The sequence below is a fragment of the Phoca vitulina genome, unplaced genomic scaffold (assembly GCF_004348235.1).
Source record: "Phoca vitulina isolate PV1807 unplaced genomic scaffold, GSC_HSeal_1.0 scaffold26, whole genome shotgun sequence".
Taxonomy (NCBI): Eukaryota; Metazoa; Chordata; class Mammalia; order Carnivora; family Phocidae; genus Phoca; species Phoca vitulina.
Genome location: NW_022589729.1, coordinates 10,671,172 through 10,688,606, shown reverse-complemented (window position 1 = coordinate 10,688,606; position 17,435 = coordinate 10,671,172). Strand labels below are relative to the sequence as shown.

The following is a 17,435-nucleotide window of genomic DNA, read 5'->3' as shown; positions in this document are numbered from 1 at the left end:
GAGAGCAAGTGAGCATGAGAAGAGGCAGAGAGAGAGGGAGAGAGAGAAAAACTTTAGCAGACTCTGCACTGAGAGCGGAGCCCAACATGGGGCTCAATCCCACAACCCTGAGATCAAGACCCTGAGGTAATGACCTGAGCCAAAACTAAGAGTTGGATGCTTGACTGACTGTGCCACCCAGGGCCCCCAGGAAACTTCTCATTTTAATCAATGTGTATGCTTCCATGTGTGTCCACAAAAATAGAGCTTTTTTTTTTCTAGCCATTTCCATTTCATGTACCATCCTTTCTTCTTTTGTTAACGTTCAATAAAACTAAGCAAAGATTAATTATTCTTCTGCTATTTTTATTGCAATTGTACTGGAAGCTGTACAGTTCATTTAGGTTTTCAAATAATTTAGAAAATTGACCAAACCATTTAGACTTACCAGCTTATTTTCTTGTATATATATGGAATATATGCTATTTTTTTTGTATTAAAAAAGAAGAATTAACTGGCTTTGCAAAACATTTTTGGGATAAGGATAGATATCCTCAGAAGAAGAAATACACTATAAGGCTCTTACATAACCTACAACCCCTCAGTCATTAGCTAGTTATCCCAAGGCCATTGCAACACTGGATGAGGCAAACCTTTACTGAATAGCTCTTACCTAGTCAGCAGTGCTTTAATCTGGCAAATAAAAACATATAATACAGCTCTGAAGATGCCATCTCCATACTTATTAGAGGATGGTGTAAGATAATGCATACAAATTGGACAGCAGGAGTTTTGACAATGGGATGCTGATGTAGGCTAGGGAAATCAGAACAAATTTCAAAGAGGAAAATACTGGACCTCACCTGGGTAGCAAAGAGGCAGAGAGGATAATAAATTGATGCTTTAGTTTAAAATCTTATCACAATTATCATGCTCTTTTGGTGCGCAGGATCTTATAGCTTCTGTAAACATAAAGCAACCTTATTTTTAAAAGTTTATCTCGGGGTGCCTGGGTGGCTCAGTCAGTTAAGTGTCTGCCTTTGGCTCAGGTCATGATCTCAGGGTCCTGGGATTGAGCCCCACATTGGGCTCCCTGCTCAGTAGGGAGTCTGTTTCTCCTTCTCCCTCTGCTGCTCCCTCTGCTCATCTCTTGCCCTCTCTCTCAAATAAATAAATAAAATCTTTTTTTAAAAAAAAAGTTTATCTCAAAACATGAAGTCGGGAAAATCTAGTTATAACCTCATGGTCAAACTCTGTCAACAAGCCAATTTTAAGTCTCTCTGTCTTATATCTTCTATCATGCTCTAAATGTCCTTCAGAACCCCATTATGCTTCACTCTACTGCTACTAATTTCTCCTGAACCATTGCATTGGGCCAACTATTGCCCATACTCCTTGCTAAGAGACCTCCTAGGTCTCTACAGAATTTTCCATTACTTTCCATATAATCCTCACATGGAGGATGTTTAAATACAGGAGGTGAGAGAAGATAGACCAGAATTACCCTCACTCCTACCACTACTTACAGATCATAGAAATTTTGGGGAAAAAAAACTATTATTTTTGCAGATATCGTCTGGCTATTCCCCATGCCACCTCACAATGTCATACATCTCATGAGAACATTGGCCCTGACTTGCAGTCTTTTCTTCCATTTGAATTCCCAACAGCATCCCATCATTCACGCTGCTAAGAGAAAAGAGAAGCACACCAACTTCCCAGTTGCTTGTCTTCCATTCTTAGTTGGCCATTGTTTACAAAATCATTCAACCACCTGCCACTGTTTTAAATAAATTCTGTATTCTATTTTCTCACCACAACTACATTCCCTTCCCACTTCTTTATTCCTCATACTCAGACTTGATATATACATCCTACCACAATTGCTTAAAATGATTTCCTTCCCACCTAACTTTGAATCAAACTGCTATTCAAACATTGAAATAGTACAGATGTCTACTTCTCTGTAAATTCTTTGACAGTCTTGACTTGTCCTGAATTAATGACTTCTTCCTCTGCAATCATATAGAATTTAATTACAATTTATAATAATTGTTTTTATTGTGCCACTCCTTTGTTGGCAGGTGAACTTGGGCCTTAGGTATCTTTCTCCTTGGGCCTTATATATCTTTCAATGTCCCCAACAGATAGTAACTCAAAATGTTTTATAAAAGTTTGATTATGGATTCAATATACTGATTTCTTTTTGTTTCTATGATTTTGACATTGTCACTGGTGGAAAAAAAAGTAATTACATCAGTTGACATTATTTTCTAGATACTAAGCTGATATGGCCTGATACTAATCTTATACCTATTGTAATATTCATACTCCTGTTAACTATCAGTGTAGGTTTCCTTCAAAGATAAACAATACATGGGAATAAAATTCTATGTTCCTTTGTTTGTTAATACCCTTGTTAGAGAATATTAAAATCATATCTTTTACTTAAAATCTCCCTCCCCAGCTGTCAGAGGAATAGAGAACAAAAATTCCATCAACTTTATAATTAATGTATTTGGTCTTTCTTTACTTTTCCCTTTCCGTGGAGAGGAATCAGCCTCTGTGTCCCAAACAGATGTTTTACACAAGCTTGTGAGACCACATTCCTGAAACTCTCCTCCTGGGTTCTATCCCCTAATGTCTGAGGCAAAATAGTTTTTCAGATTGCTAAGCAAGGATAGTAAAAAAAAAAAAAAAACCTGAAGATTAATAATTTTGATAATTTTTATTTTGTCTACTTTTCTCCCTCCCATCACTTTCCTTTATTCTCTATTTCTGGAGTTTCATATTTCCCATGGATGGTTGTGTATACATATACACACACACAAACACATATATATGCCAGAAATAAAAGAATATTTTTTTAAACGTAATATGCTAAAATTTTCAAAGTTCTTAGTACCAGCATTTAATACTGCATAGGAAATGGATATACTAATGAGCTAATGCATATTACTGCATTTTCTACCTAAGGAACTATACAAACATCACCTAACAATGGGATTTAAACGTAGGATCAAGTGTGCCACATTAAATCTATGACTATGTATAGGCACCACATTTTTTTTTACTTCTAATTTCTTGATTCAGATCTTTCTTACATATTGGCAAGTCAAGGAAATTAAATTGCCAAATTTTGTTTTTATTTCTGTTCGGTGACATTTAAACTTTCTTCAGTGATACACCTCACAGGTTTTCTACTCAGGTAGGAGTCAAGGCCTCTGTAATCAGTATTCTGTTTTATTTTTGCAGAGATCATCTACTTTATGGAGACTCATTAAAGCATGATGAGTCAGAAATGTTCTAGGGTATATTTTAAGCTAATTATGTGCTGAACTCTTACCTTTGCTGCTTTGGGCATAAATTAAAAGAGTCTAAAGAGGTTCTTTTTTATTTTTCAAAAAAGTGTTTTTAAACTCATTTAAAAAGATATTTCCAGAGAAAATGCTTCTGATTTGAGATCTGAATATAAAAGAGAAATACTACGTCTTGCAAACTCTCTACCACAGAAAAAATAACCGTGCTTTTATTATGGCAAAGGGTACATTTCAAGGTCACTGCCTTGCTTTGCTTCTGAAGTTTGTTTAGCAGCTAGGAGAATACACAAAGATTCAAATGCTGGCTTCTTTAAAGTGACGTTCGGTAAAGAAGTATTTGATCAGAGAGAGAAGTACAGACTCTATAAGGAAGCCATGCAATCTGAATTTGTAATGCTTGACAACAAAACATTTTACTGTAGTGTAAATAATATTATGTGTGCAGACTTTTCATTTTAATGTCAGAGACCATATTTTCTATTTAAGAGAAAATAACCAGTTAAATGCCAATTCTACATTGAAATCCAAACTCCTTTTTTATTTAGGAAACTCAAAGATTTGTTTTCCTGTATTCTATTGAGTTCCTAACCCCAGAGAGTGAGGTTCAGGAAATCCAATGGTTTAATCTTTAGTCAGGTGTTTGGGGAGTCTTCTACTGAAGCACAACTTTAATTGCATTTAGATATCATATCAAATTAAATAAATTCATTAACACTGAGGTACAGAATTTGGGCAATCCACTAACCCAAATGAGGACAGTGTTCTAAGCACTTGGTAAATTCTCTCAGAAGAGGAGAAACTAATTAAATTAACTAACTGAGGTAAAGTCTCTCAGAAGAGGAGAAACTAATTAAATTAACATACCAAATCCATGTCAAAGGTGTTTTTATCAATATTTGTGTGCAAATTAAAATGAAAATAAGAAATCCATGTCAAAGGTGTTTTTACCAATATTTGTGTGCAAATTCTCTTTTACACTACAGTAAAATGTTTTGTTGTCAAGCATTACAAATTCAGATTGCATGGTTTCCTTATAGAGTCTGTACTTCTCTCTCTGATCAAATACTTCTTTACCAAATGTCACTTTAAAGAAGCCAGAGTTTGGATTTCATTTGGATTTTTTGTTTTTCAAACAAAAAAGACTGTTTTAGTCAAAAATATCTTCCTTTCCTCCTACACGCCCTCCAAATCATCATGATATCCAAAATCTCCATAAAAGTATTTGTTTTTAGGATTTTAACAAATTGGCATTTAACTGGTTATTTTCTCTTAAATAGAAAATACGGTCTCTGACATTAAAATGAAAAGTCTGCACACATAATATTATTTACACTACAGTAAAATGTTTTGTTGTCAAGCATTACAAATTCAGTATTTCTCTTCTCCTGATATTCAGTGGCAACAGGGTAGAAGGAGTTTTATGTTGTGATTTTAAAGACTGTTTTAGTAAAAAAACAACAACAAAAAAGACCGTTTTAGTCAAAAATATCTTCCTTTCCTCCTGCACGCCCTCCAAATCATCATGATATCCAAAATCTCCATAAAAGTCTTTGTTTTTAGGATTTTAAAGACCTACTATGAGCTGTAAATTGAATTGAATGGCCAAGAATTGGTAATTGAGAAAGAAGTTTTTTCTTGTCAATGAATAATCTTAGGAAAGATACTTGGAACCTCATTATCCCTGTGTGTAGTATGTGGTTATTCCAGATGATATCTAAGGATGTGTTTAGCTCTTTAGGTTTAAATTCTGCAAGTCTATGACTAACCTAACCATATCTAGTTTGTCAGTTAATACATCAGGATTGTTTCAGTCATTCGCATCAAGGATTAAATTATATGATGAGATTAGCTGAAATTAGTTGCCTAATGATGTAGTAGGTGAAAGCATCAGTGACAGATGATATTATAGGAAGCAATTAGCATCACAAAAGAAACATATGCCTTTCAGTCTGGGTGACAAAATGGCTTAGAAGATACAGTACCTTAACATTTTATTGAGTTCTATACCTTAAAAATCTCTCTCTCTCTCTCTAAATATATTTTGATGTGATGATGAGGACAGTATTTATTCCTTTTTCCCCCCTAAGTAATAGACTGGATCAAAGTAAGTGTCCTTTAAATGCATGCATAATGGGATCAATCAGTCAATTAATGTGAAAACTTGCAAGCACAGATAGGCCTGAATGAGAAACCCAACAGGCAAAATTCCTGGCCATTGAAGTGCTCAGTCCTTGAAATAAGAACACTTTCAAACCAGCAGCTTGTAGGAATATAGGGCAATTTCAAAAGGGAAATAATTTGGAACAACATGTGATATTGATTGTGAGTTAGAGAGCAAGTGAATTATATAATTCTCTAAAAGGGAATGTTGTTATTCTTTGATGAAAACTGTCAGAGATGAGATAAGACTGGCAACTAAACCAGCACTAATTGAAAGTATGATAAACTCTACTCCCTCACCCCAACCTTTCTATGTTGTGCTTCTTCCCCCATTTTCCTGGAGCCATCATCTGTAATCTACCAGGTGTCCATCTTATGTTGTATACACTAAAGTCCTAGCTGTCTATGAAAAAATTTAACATGTATTTTTAATTCATGTAGGGACATAGGAACCTCTCAAAGACTAAAAGGTCTTCAACCTTGAAAATAGTAATTCTCTAATTTCAGGGCCTAAAGAGCACCATTGATGGAACTATTTGGTTCAGGGATTTCAAATGACCCTGAAGACTACTATATACCATACCATACACTCACTTGGGTTGTACTCTATTTGAGAAGTACATGTCAATATTGGTGGCTCCTAATTACAGGGCAGGCAATATCACATATTTCTTTGTTAACACCAACGGTACATGGCACATGGTAGCAGCTTGATTTTCCATTGATCTCTTTCAGCTTACCTGTTGTGCCCATGAGCAGTGTGTCAGGGAAATCAGAGGCTGAGAGACTGTTAAGGGGCTAGGTTCTTCTTCATGTCCAGTTACTAACTAACTTTGGCCCTGGGCCATCACTTAACCTATTAGTTTTCTTCAGTGAAAGTGTTTATTTATCAGAGTATTATAAGGAATGAATACGAAAATGCATATCAAAATTCTTTCACAAATACAAAGGTATTAGCGTTAGAACTAGCTTTAGTTAAAATATCCCTGCATAGTAATTATACTTTAGAACAAAATTAAATCTTTGAGTGTTTTCTGTCATAGTTCTGCATATAGTTTGAACTGAGATAGAATCTGTATATCTACCATAGGAGTTAAGAGATATGGCAGTAGAAAAAGAAAAAGTAGGAGAAAACACTGAATAAGATAACAGGGAAGAAGGAAGAGAAAGGAAGAGAGGAAGCAGAAAAAAGAGGTCATCTATATGGAAAAGGGGAAGAATATCTGTTATACTAGACCAAATCCTCTACGGATTTTTAAACTTCCCTTCCATAGCAGAGACCTAGACCATGGAAGATTCATAAAGCTCCACATACAACTCCACCTAAACATACCACTTGAAAAAGAAAGATTATTTCTTTATTTTCTCAGAAAGGACAGCAAAATGTAGAAACTCAATTATTTTATTTGAGTCCATAGCAACATGATATAGAAAAATGCCTTAATGACATATAGAAACAATTTAGTCAGTAAGCTTTTACATATATCTGATTGTACTGGAAAATAATGAAAGACAAATTTGAAGAGTTTCAGCAGTTTGCCTTGTGGTGCTATGAAGGTTAATGTTTGATTAAAATGAAAATAAGAAATCCATGTCAAAGGTGTTTTTACCAATATTTATGTGCAAAAAAATCACTGTTGTTATATGTTGAAAAGTAATATTGTACAGTAGTTATAACAAAATAGCATAGTGGTTGGAATGCAATTTTTAAAGCCAGATTATATAGGTTTTTGACAGAGTCATTTGCTCATTGGGTAATCTTGGGCGAATATTCAACCTCTTTTTTCCTTAGATTCCTCATTTTTAACATGAAGATTATAATAGTGATGTTACAAAATTTATCATACAAGTCAATTTGTACAAATTATTTAGAAAATATAAGTGCTTAGTGTTAGTTTTTGTTTTACATTTATTTTTAAGTGAGAATAGGTAAGTTAGTGTTGATTTTTATTTTATTTTGATACTTCATTGTGTATGTTGTGTGTGTTTTAATTACTCCCTCTAAATAAAATTTAAAAGTCTAGAATATGGTGATTATCATAACATAATAAAGTTAAATTAAAAAAAAGTCTAGAAGATAAGAAACTGCTTAGGATGGAAGACATTCATGGGGAAAAAAAAGAGAAGGAAACTACTTTTCAGGTATATTATGGTTTCAGTAAAGAAAGATTAAAAGAAATGATGATATTCTTAGTTTTTATTTATTAATATTTTTTATTCATGTGTGTTTAGTGATTAGGCATAGTTTTTAAGCTGAGAGTCATTATCAGCTGTGTGTTTGCAGCTTCTTCCCCATCTAGTAACTTGAATTAGTGCATAAAACTATCAAACTCCTTGACTCCTTTAACTTCAATTCACTTCTCATTTTGTGTTGAGCTGTAATTACCCAGTTTTCTTTTAAAAATTTCAATTCTAATTAGCGTTGCACCAAAATCTTTGTCAATTAAGAGTATCTTCCAATACTGATTTGATGAATACTAATGGCTACATTAATGAGAAAATATAAGTGCCTCAGGATAGATCCTTTTGTAGACTACTTAAAAATAATCAACAGTACCAAAATTCAAAATAGCTGGAAAAATAAATTTAAAACAAATGCAAAATGCAAAACTTCCTCTTAATATGTTACCAAAGACACAGCAAACAAAGGAAGCTTGTTTGCCATGTGCATCTTCCCACCAATTAAATCATGAGGTAGCAATATTCTTATAGGTTCATTAAGAATTTCAAGTTAAAGAAATGCTGATTACAGATATATATTTTCGAAATAAGATCTCTTTACTGATGAAACAAAAGCTGCTGATTTCTTTCTCTTTTTAACTATTTTTTTGATTCTGCGCTGTGTAAGGGAAGAAAAATAATCTTCCCTCTACCCTTCTAGGTTCTTGGCTGAAACACCCTCTGTGATAGAAGATTAACAGGAGAAGAACAGAACTTTAGTAACATATATACCTCCTGTATAAATGGGAAATATCCAGGAAAACTGAGTAACTCCCCAAAATGGCCCAAGCTATCACCTTAAATACCATCACCCCTAAAAACAAAAGATATTGGAGTGGAGGCTGTTGGAGCTAGGTATGGGAGGTTATAACACAGTAAACAAGGGTAAGGTTGTCATGCAAATTGAAGTCATTGCCTTCTCCATTAATAGTTTTTAGAGATTTAGAGTCATCCTCTTTTGGGGTAGAGAGGAGATGCCCTTACAAATGGAGATTTTTCTTATAATTATAAATGTCATTTTCAGAGGTTTTCCTGTTTCTGTCCTTTTAAAAAAATATTCAGCTTAAAAAATATTCAGCTCAAAATAATCCTGATGCCAAAGAGGTATATTTTGGGGTGACATATTCTGCTCCCCTTTAGCTGTTATTGAATTTTCAATTATTCTATAATACTACTAAACCTTTAATAGAAATAAAGCAAAATAAAGCAAAATAAAGGTACTTTTCGAATAAAACCTTTGGAAAACATATCTGAAGAATGTGGAAAAGTCAGAAAAACTAAACATTATTTAGAGAAGGTGATATCTTTTTCACTCCTTCTTACTCACCCAATACCCAACTAAATTTGTCCAAATATCAAATTCAAATTCAATGGAATACAGCAGCATAAGAGAAAGAAATAGGGTCTAGAGTCAATTTTGCAAAATAGGCTTCCCCAGCAAGCCAAGACCTTTTTCCCACATTTTTCCTTAAGTTCTTTTAACACCTAAAAGCTTCAAAAGGACATTGAAAATTCTCTTACCTGGTTCTGGCTACTATTACAACTATCCCAAAGCCATTAGGAATCAGGCAGCATCCCATCTAGCAAGTAGAGAGATGCTCTGAGGAGCTGTACAAAACAGAAGATTTTTATAGGAAGAAAGGGGGCAAGGAGTTATTTGCAAAAGAAAGGAAAGGATTGTTTCGGACCAAGACATCTTATGGGTGGAAAGGGAATGGCAGGGTTTTTATGATACAGATGACTTCACTAATGGTGATCAGGAAATTTCAGATTGACTCTTAAAGGTCACATTCCTGGGATAGGTCGAAATAGCAATTAAATCTTGGTTTTCTGTAGTGAACAAGGACTCCGTTTTGGACTTGTATCTTTTTTAAGAGAATTCATGTCCTACTGCCCTCATCTTGCTCTTGAACTCTAAACGGACTGCCCATAATCATGCTTTACTCTGCTATGGTCACAATCTAGAACAAAAGGGTTACTTACCTTTTGTTAAACATTAGAAAGCTATCTGCTTGAGCAATGATGGAGATCTTTTCTTCTCTGAACCCACCCACAAATAAAAGTGAAAAGATTTTAAGACTAAATTATCCAGAAGATTTTATAATGAGTTTCTAATTGCCATATCAATGCATTCATCCATTTCAATATGTGTAAGTAAGGTTATAGAGAAAATAGAAAAGTAAATTGATTCAATCATTGTCTATATTTTCAGCAATATATTTTCTAAGTTCTAACATCCCTGAGCCAGGTCATCAGGGTATACTTTACATAATGGTGCCTGGCCAATGCAAATGTAATATAATAAATTACAATGGGCTATAACCCTTTCTGTCCTTAAGGGAGAAACAGAATAAAATCAGAATAGAATAGAAATCCCTATATATAATATATATATATATATATATATATATATATATATATATATATTAAAACTTGTTCCTTTGAGTATCCACCAAACTTTCAGATAAAAACCGGATGAAAGACAGAAAAAATCATTTTAACATTTGACACAAACATTTTTGATGCCCCATTTTCATGTGGCAGTATTAAAAAACAAACAAAAAACAGAAAAAAGCATCCCATATGTCTTTTTTTTATAATTTTTTTTCCTATTTGTTTTGTAGTAGTTCTATTTATGTTCTACATCAATATATTTTTGTTATGTGCATTGTAGGTATCTATTCCCAATCTGTGGTTTATCTTTTAACTTTGTATACAGGGGCTTTCAAAATTAGAGTTTCAAGCTTTACTGTGCTAACCAGAAAGAGGTCTATACAGTGCTGTTCCGGGCAGTAGGACTGTAACTTAAAGGGAAACTTTCATAATATCTAGAGCCCTTGATGTCTTATAAATGAAGGAAAAGGACATCCTCAAATTCCTTGTAGTAGGAACCCACTTAGGTGGCACCAAACTTGACCTCCAAATGGAGCAGTACATCTAACAAAAGGAAAAATGTTGGCATCTACAATACTGAAGAGAACCTTGGAGAAGTTTCTGCTGGCAGCTCATGCCATTGTTGCCGTGGGAATCCTGGCTGATGTCAGGGTCATATTGTCACCTGCTAAAACCCAAGACCTGACCTTTACTGCCCATGTGCTTGTACTCATGACCTTTTTCCCACATTTTTCCTCAAGCTCTTCTTTCCAGCTTATCTCTTAACTAAGGCCAATGGAAAGTGAAAACACCCCTCAAGTGATAGCAACTGTCCTGACAAGACCTCCAGCCAGCCCAGACCACCCATAGCAGTTTGAGTGTAATCCCCTACTCATACCTGTGTAAATGGACCATAGAATGACCATCAACTACGTTTACCTCATTATAATACAAAAATCTCTGCCTAAGGAGGAACACAAGCCTCATTTACATAACACAACATATATATATGTCTCTCTCTATATAAATATATATATTTCCTTAAGGTGCATGGTGTCCTTATGCCTGCCTCTACAAGGATCCCCTTTTTCATTCTAACCCTAAATAATAGGAACCTATCAAACCTTGCTCAGGAGTCACAGCTTTGGAAGTTATTCTCTATAATCTGCTTATTGGTTGCAAAGTTCCCTTTGTGTGATAACTCACCTGGTGTACTTTCCATCTGTGACTCATCAAGGAGCAAACTCACGATGGTTTGGCTACGATGTTCTCCAGGAACACTGGTCCATGAGCTATGCTGAAGCTGCTGCTGTCATGGAGCTACTCCTACTCCTAGCTGCTTCATTCCTAGAAATTTCACTAACCAGATCAAGTTAGCCTCTGGGAGCCATAATTTCTGGAGGTAACTGATTCCAGGGCTGACCACCAGCCCCTTCATAGAGGCATCTTTTGTTAACCTGCTTACCATTGCTTTGTGTAATACAGACTCGCCTCTGCTTGATGTGGATTTTGTCACCCCATGCAATAATTGAGCTTACTCAGTGGGTCTGATCTGGTGGCTGTTGGCCCAGGAAGTGCTATGCGTACGTGGCGCCATCTCCCATAAAGACACATGGAATGTCATGCCTGATCCAAACTTCTCCAGAGATCCTGAAGAGTTTGAACAGTAAGACAGGCCACTGCTGAAAAGCCTACATGATCAAAAAAGAATTTTGGGGTGGCAGACCGGTCTGAAGGCATGCAGGTGGCCTACTGGCAGTTCCCTACTGAAGACAGCAGTGCTCAGTTTGCCGCTGAAGCCCGCTCTGCAGGTCCCGTTGCTGAGGCCACTGAATGGGTAGGAACAATGACCGAGTGGTCTTAAGCTATTCTTCCACAGACTCTTACACAGAAAATGAAAATAAGGGTGATGGAAAATAAACAGTTTCTAAAAATTGTGTCAAAAAAACCTCCACCCCAGGGATTTTTCATAATATGTGCAGTGAATTCAACATTAGAAATCAGCTATGGTCATCAGCTGTCAGTAGGCATTCACTTTTCATTTGCCTTGATTAGTGAAATACTTTGTCAGATACTGAATAAAGTCACTGACGATAATGTCCATTCATAAAAAAATCCAACATTTATATAATTTGTTAATTCTTTTTTTTTTTTTTTTGAGACAAAGAGAGAGAGAACATACAAGCAGGAGGGAGGGGCAGAGGGAGAAGGGAGAAAGAGAATCACAGGCAGCCTCCATGACCAGCACAGAGCCCAGTGTGGGGCTCAGTCTCAGACCCTGAGATCATGACCGAGCTGAAATCAAGAGTCAGACACTTAACCAACTGAACAACTTGGGCACCCCTGTTAATCCTGATCTTGCTACTTTTTATTTTGTTTTCTCCACATTTAAAAAAAGAGATATATCTTACTCCTATTTCACATGTGATATCTCATTGCTCTGTATAAAAATGAACCTCTTTAAAAAAATAAAGACCTAAGTAGCTGGAGGTATACCTCTTCTTAATATATAAAATGTAAAAACTTTCTATTTTCTAGTTTCTTTCCACAGTATTCCATATGGAAATAGTAGCAAAAGATGTTCTTTTCTTGTGACTTTGTTTTATCTGTTCAGAGGAAATACTCTCTGACTTATTTGCCTTTCTTCCTTATTCACAGATTGATGTGCTACCTTTTAAAGCATGGAGTCAGAGCCATATTTTTCCTTGAATTTTACATACTGAGCATATATCTTCTGGTAAGTTGCACCTTTTGTTCTTTTTTTGTGGCTTTTATGCTTTGTTATTCCATTAGTACAAGGCTAGCTATTTCTACAAATGTCCCACAGAGAGAATATTTCAGTGACTTCCTTGACAATGCTGAGAAGTCTTTGTTTAGCATTCATTCTGCCTTCTAATTCTGTGCTCTAATGTCACTCTCTGCCTTCCAGCTTAATTCAGGTTCGCTTATTCTTACTCTTTCAGTCTCTAATCACTGCCTCTTATATCTTTCAATTATACAAATCTGAGCACAGCTTTGGTCTGGACTCAAACAAGTTTGGTCTGTCACTTAAGTTCATGTCCAAAATAGTTTTTGATGTTTGTTACAACTACTACCTCATTGTCAGCCCCAGATAAAATTGTCAGAAATTCACTGCATAATTTTGTACAATTTTGCTTAGAATAAAATGAATTTTGTTTGGAATAGACCTATGAAAAAACATGCCATTTAAAAAAATAATTTGATGGGAAGTAGAACTATTAAAATAAGCCTATGTATTAATAAAATTATTTATGTGTAATTAGTATCAGTACACTAATTTGAAATTTGTGGAAATATGCACTTTAAGGCTTCAATAACTTCCTAGGGTAAGTAATAATATAAGGTATCTTAACAAAATATTCTAAAAACTAATGTAGTACAAATTGGGATGATTTATAAATATAACTTTTCTAATTATTAATCAAATTTTGACATTATTAGTCTCTATATTATATTTCTTTGAAATTAACAAATGTATGTTTCTTTAAAAAATATGCATTTTGTGAACCCTAGAACAATGGCAAGAAGAAAAAACAAAGAGATAATTACTAGACTAATAGTAGGAATAAAATAGAATACTAAAAAGCATTAATCCAAATAAAGGCAGAGAATGCAAAAGCTGAAGCAAAGAACAAAAACAAAAATAGAAAACAAAGAACAGTTTAAACTCAATCATGGTGATAAGTGTATTATATACAAATGGTTTAAACTCAGGGTGTAAGGCAGAAATTGTAATGAACTATAAAAAGATTAAACTATGTTTTCCACAGGAAAACTACTTTTTAAATGAAATCATTGTTTAGATCTAAATGGACCAAGAAAATATATCATACAAATACTGTACAAAAGATACCTAGAGAAGTAACATTAATATTACATAGTAATTAATAGACACAGAATTTAGAACAGGAAAAATTATCACAGATAAGGAGGAAAATGTTACAATGACAGAGGGAGATATTTATAAAAAAGATAAATAATCAGAATTTTTATGAACCTAATAGATATATTTTACATAAAGCCATAATCAATAGACCTGATAGGGTAAATCGATAAAAAGATAATTATAGATAAAGTTTTCAATACTTCTCTCACAGTCCACTTTCAAAACATATCATACCACTATACTTAAATTATAGAACCTTACAAAAATATACTTTAATTTCCCCTTTCTTGTCTTTGGACAATATTCATTATATATTTTATATCTACTTATGTTGTAAACTACACAATTCATTTTAAACATGATTTTTTATATATTTGGAAGAGCTACATAACTCTGTGGACTGATATTTCCTTAAATGATCAATGGAGGATGCTACAAAACCATCTGAAAAACATCCATTCAAAGCATAAAATAGACTAATGAATTTTAAAGTAACAAATTACAAAAAGTACATTAATATGGTTTCAGATTCCTTATTGAAATTAACCTTTAAGAAGCTACTACTTGTCAAATTTTGACATTATATCAAAGAAAAATATCCACGATTATTTGAAAAGGAATACTTTTAGAATACTTTTAACTTTTCAAATTACTTGTCTATATTAAGAACAGATTTTCTTCATATACTTGAATTATAAAAAAAAATAGATTGAATGCAGAAATAATTGTGAGAATCCAGCTATCTTATATTACAGAGATTTTCAAAATCTAAAACTTTGCCACTCTCTTCCTCTCTATATATAGTTTTTTATTGAGGTATAAATGATACATAACATTATAGTAATTTCAAGTATCAACATAATGATTCAATATTTGTATATATTGTGAAATGATAACCACAATAAATCTAGTTAACATGAGTCATCATAGTTATTACAATTTTTTTTTCCTGATGAGAACTTTTAAGATCTACTCTTCTTAGCAACTATCAAATATAAAATATAGTATTATTAACTATAGTCCCCATGTTGTACTATGAATTTTTTAAGTTTATAACTGGAAATTTGTACCCTTTGACCCCTTTCACCCATTTTTCCCACCACTCACCCAGCCCCTCTGGCAACCATCAATCTAGTCTCTGTAACAATGAGCCTTTTTTTTGAACACTGGCTGAAAGACAACGTTTTATTACTTTTATGTACAGAAAATTCAACAGCGTCCACTCAGCCCAGTTTGGTGGCCAGTTCTTTAGCCTTTGCCTTTTCCAGCTTGGCGATGCAAGCCACAGACTTCGGACCCAGGACATTGCCTCTGCAGTGGCAGTGGATCTCATCGTATCTGTCATTATACTTGGTCCTGATGGCTTCCACCAGCTTTGCCAGATCTCCTTTGTCTTCCAAGTTGACCTGTGTGAAGGCGACAGTGGTGCAGGTCTTCCTGTGGACCAGACGCCCCAGCCTGGCCTTCCCCTTGATAATGCTGTAGGGAACCCCATCTTACGACACAGGGCAGGCAGGAAAAACCACCAACTCAATGGGATCCACATCATGTGCAATCAGTACCAGCTGAGCCTTCTTGTTTTCCATCAAGGTGGTGACAGTGTTAACCCCAACTCGCAGGACAGGTGGCCTCTTAGTGGGGACATCCCCTTTGCCCGCAGCTTTCTTCTCGGCCCAGGCCAACAATCTCTGCTTCTTCTCCTGCTTTGTCTCTGGTCTGTCCTTGTGGGCCAGCTTAAGCAGTTGAGTAGCTGTCTGGCCGTCCAAGGCCTGGGTGAACTGGTTAATTGCGGGAGGCACTTTTAGACGTTTATAGAGAATAGCCCTTTGCCAATGCAGCCGGATGTAGCGGGGCCATTTGACAAAGTGGGTGAGGTCCCTTTTGGGCTGGATGTCCTGTCCGATGCCAAAATTCTTGGGCCTCTTCTCGAACAGGGGATTGACCTCCTTCTTGGCCTCCTGCTTCTTCACGACAGCAGGGGCCAGGGTCACCTTCTTCCCCTTTGCCTTCTTCCCTTTCAGCATCTTGGGTTGCTGGAGGAGAGAGCACCTTTTTTTTTTTTTTTTAAGGATTCCACTTATAAATGAGATCATACAGTACTTGTCTTTCCCTGTCTGACTTATTTCACTTAGCATAATGCCCTCGAGGTCCATTCATGTTGTCACAAATGGTAAGATTTCCTTTCCTTCTTCTGTAAGGATGAATAATATATCTATATACCAAATAGACATTTAGGTTGCTTCCATTTTTTGGCTATTGTAAATAATGCTGCAATGAACATGGGGGTGCAGATATCTTTTCGAGTTAGTGTTTTCATTTTCTTTGGATAAACACCAAAAGTGCAACTGCTGGATCATATGGTGTTTTCAATTTTTTGAAGAACCTCCAAACTGCCTTCCATAGCGGCTGCACCAATTTACGTTTCCACCTACGGTGTACAAGCGTTCCATTTTCTCCATATTTTTGCTAATATTTATTATTTCTTATCTTTATGATAATAGCCATTCTAACAGGTATGAGGTAATATCTTGTTATGATTTTGATATGAATAGAGTTATATGTTAAATAAAATATTTCTTTACATTAAAATATAGCAATAGGGGCGCCTGGGTGGCTCAGTCGTTAAGCGTCTGACTTCGGCTCAGGTCATGATCCCAGAGTCCTGGGATCGAGCCCCGCATCAGGCTCCCTGCTCGGCGGGAAGCCTGCTTCTCCCTCTCCCACTCCCCCAGCTTGTGTTCCCTCTCTCACTGTGTCTCTCTCTGTCAAATAAATAAATAAATAAATAAATAAATAAAATCTTTAAAAAAAAATAAAGAAAATATAGCAATATAGTGGATTTTATTGTTACATTCAATCAATAAGGAAGTATTAAAATTTTTCAGTTTTAGTTTATTTTCTTATTGTGGTGAGAACACTGACTTGAGATCTACCTTCTTAATGAATTTTTAAGTGAACAATACAGTGTTGTTAAGTATAGGTACAATGTTATACAGCAGATCTCTAGAACTTACTTATCCTACTTAACTGACACTATACTCATTGAACATCTCCTCATCTCCCCAGCCCATTGGGGAGATGGCAACCACTATTTTATTTTCTGTTTCTATGAGTTTGACTATTTTATTCTTTCTTTCTTTCTTTCTTTATTTAATTTGAGAGAGAGAGAGCACACAAGCAGGGGGAGTGGCAGAGGGAGAGGGAGAAGCAGGCTCCCTGCTGAGCAGGGAACCCATTACAGGGCTCAATCCCAGGACCCTGGGATCATGACCTGAGCCAAAAGCAGACGCTTAACTGACTGAGCCACCCAGGCGCCCTGAGTTTGACTATTTTAAATACTTCTTATATCATGCCGGGGTCATCCACATTAGCATATAAGACAGGATTTCCTTCTTTTTAAAGATTGAATAATGTTCCATAGTATGCATATACCAAATTTTCTTTATCCATTCATCCATCAAAGGACATTTAGGTGG

General features: G+C 35.2%; 1 pseudogene; it reads right to left on the bottom strand.

Moving 5' to 3' along the window:
- Positions 1-15,182: 15,182 nt before the first annotated feature.
- LOC116643525 lies at positions 15,183-15,989 on the bottom strand (annotated as a pseudogene).
- Positions 15,990-17,435: the final 1,446 nt, after the last annotated feature.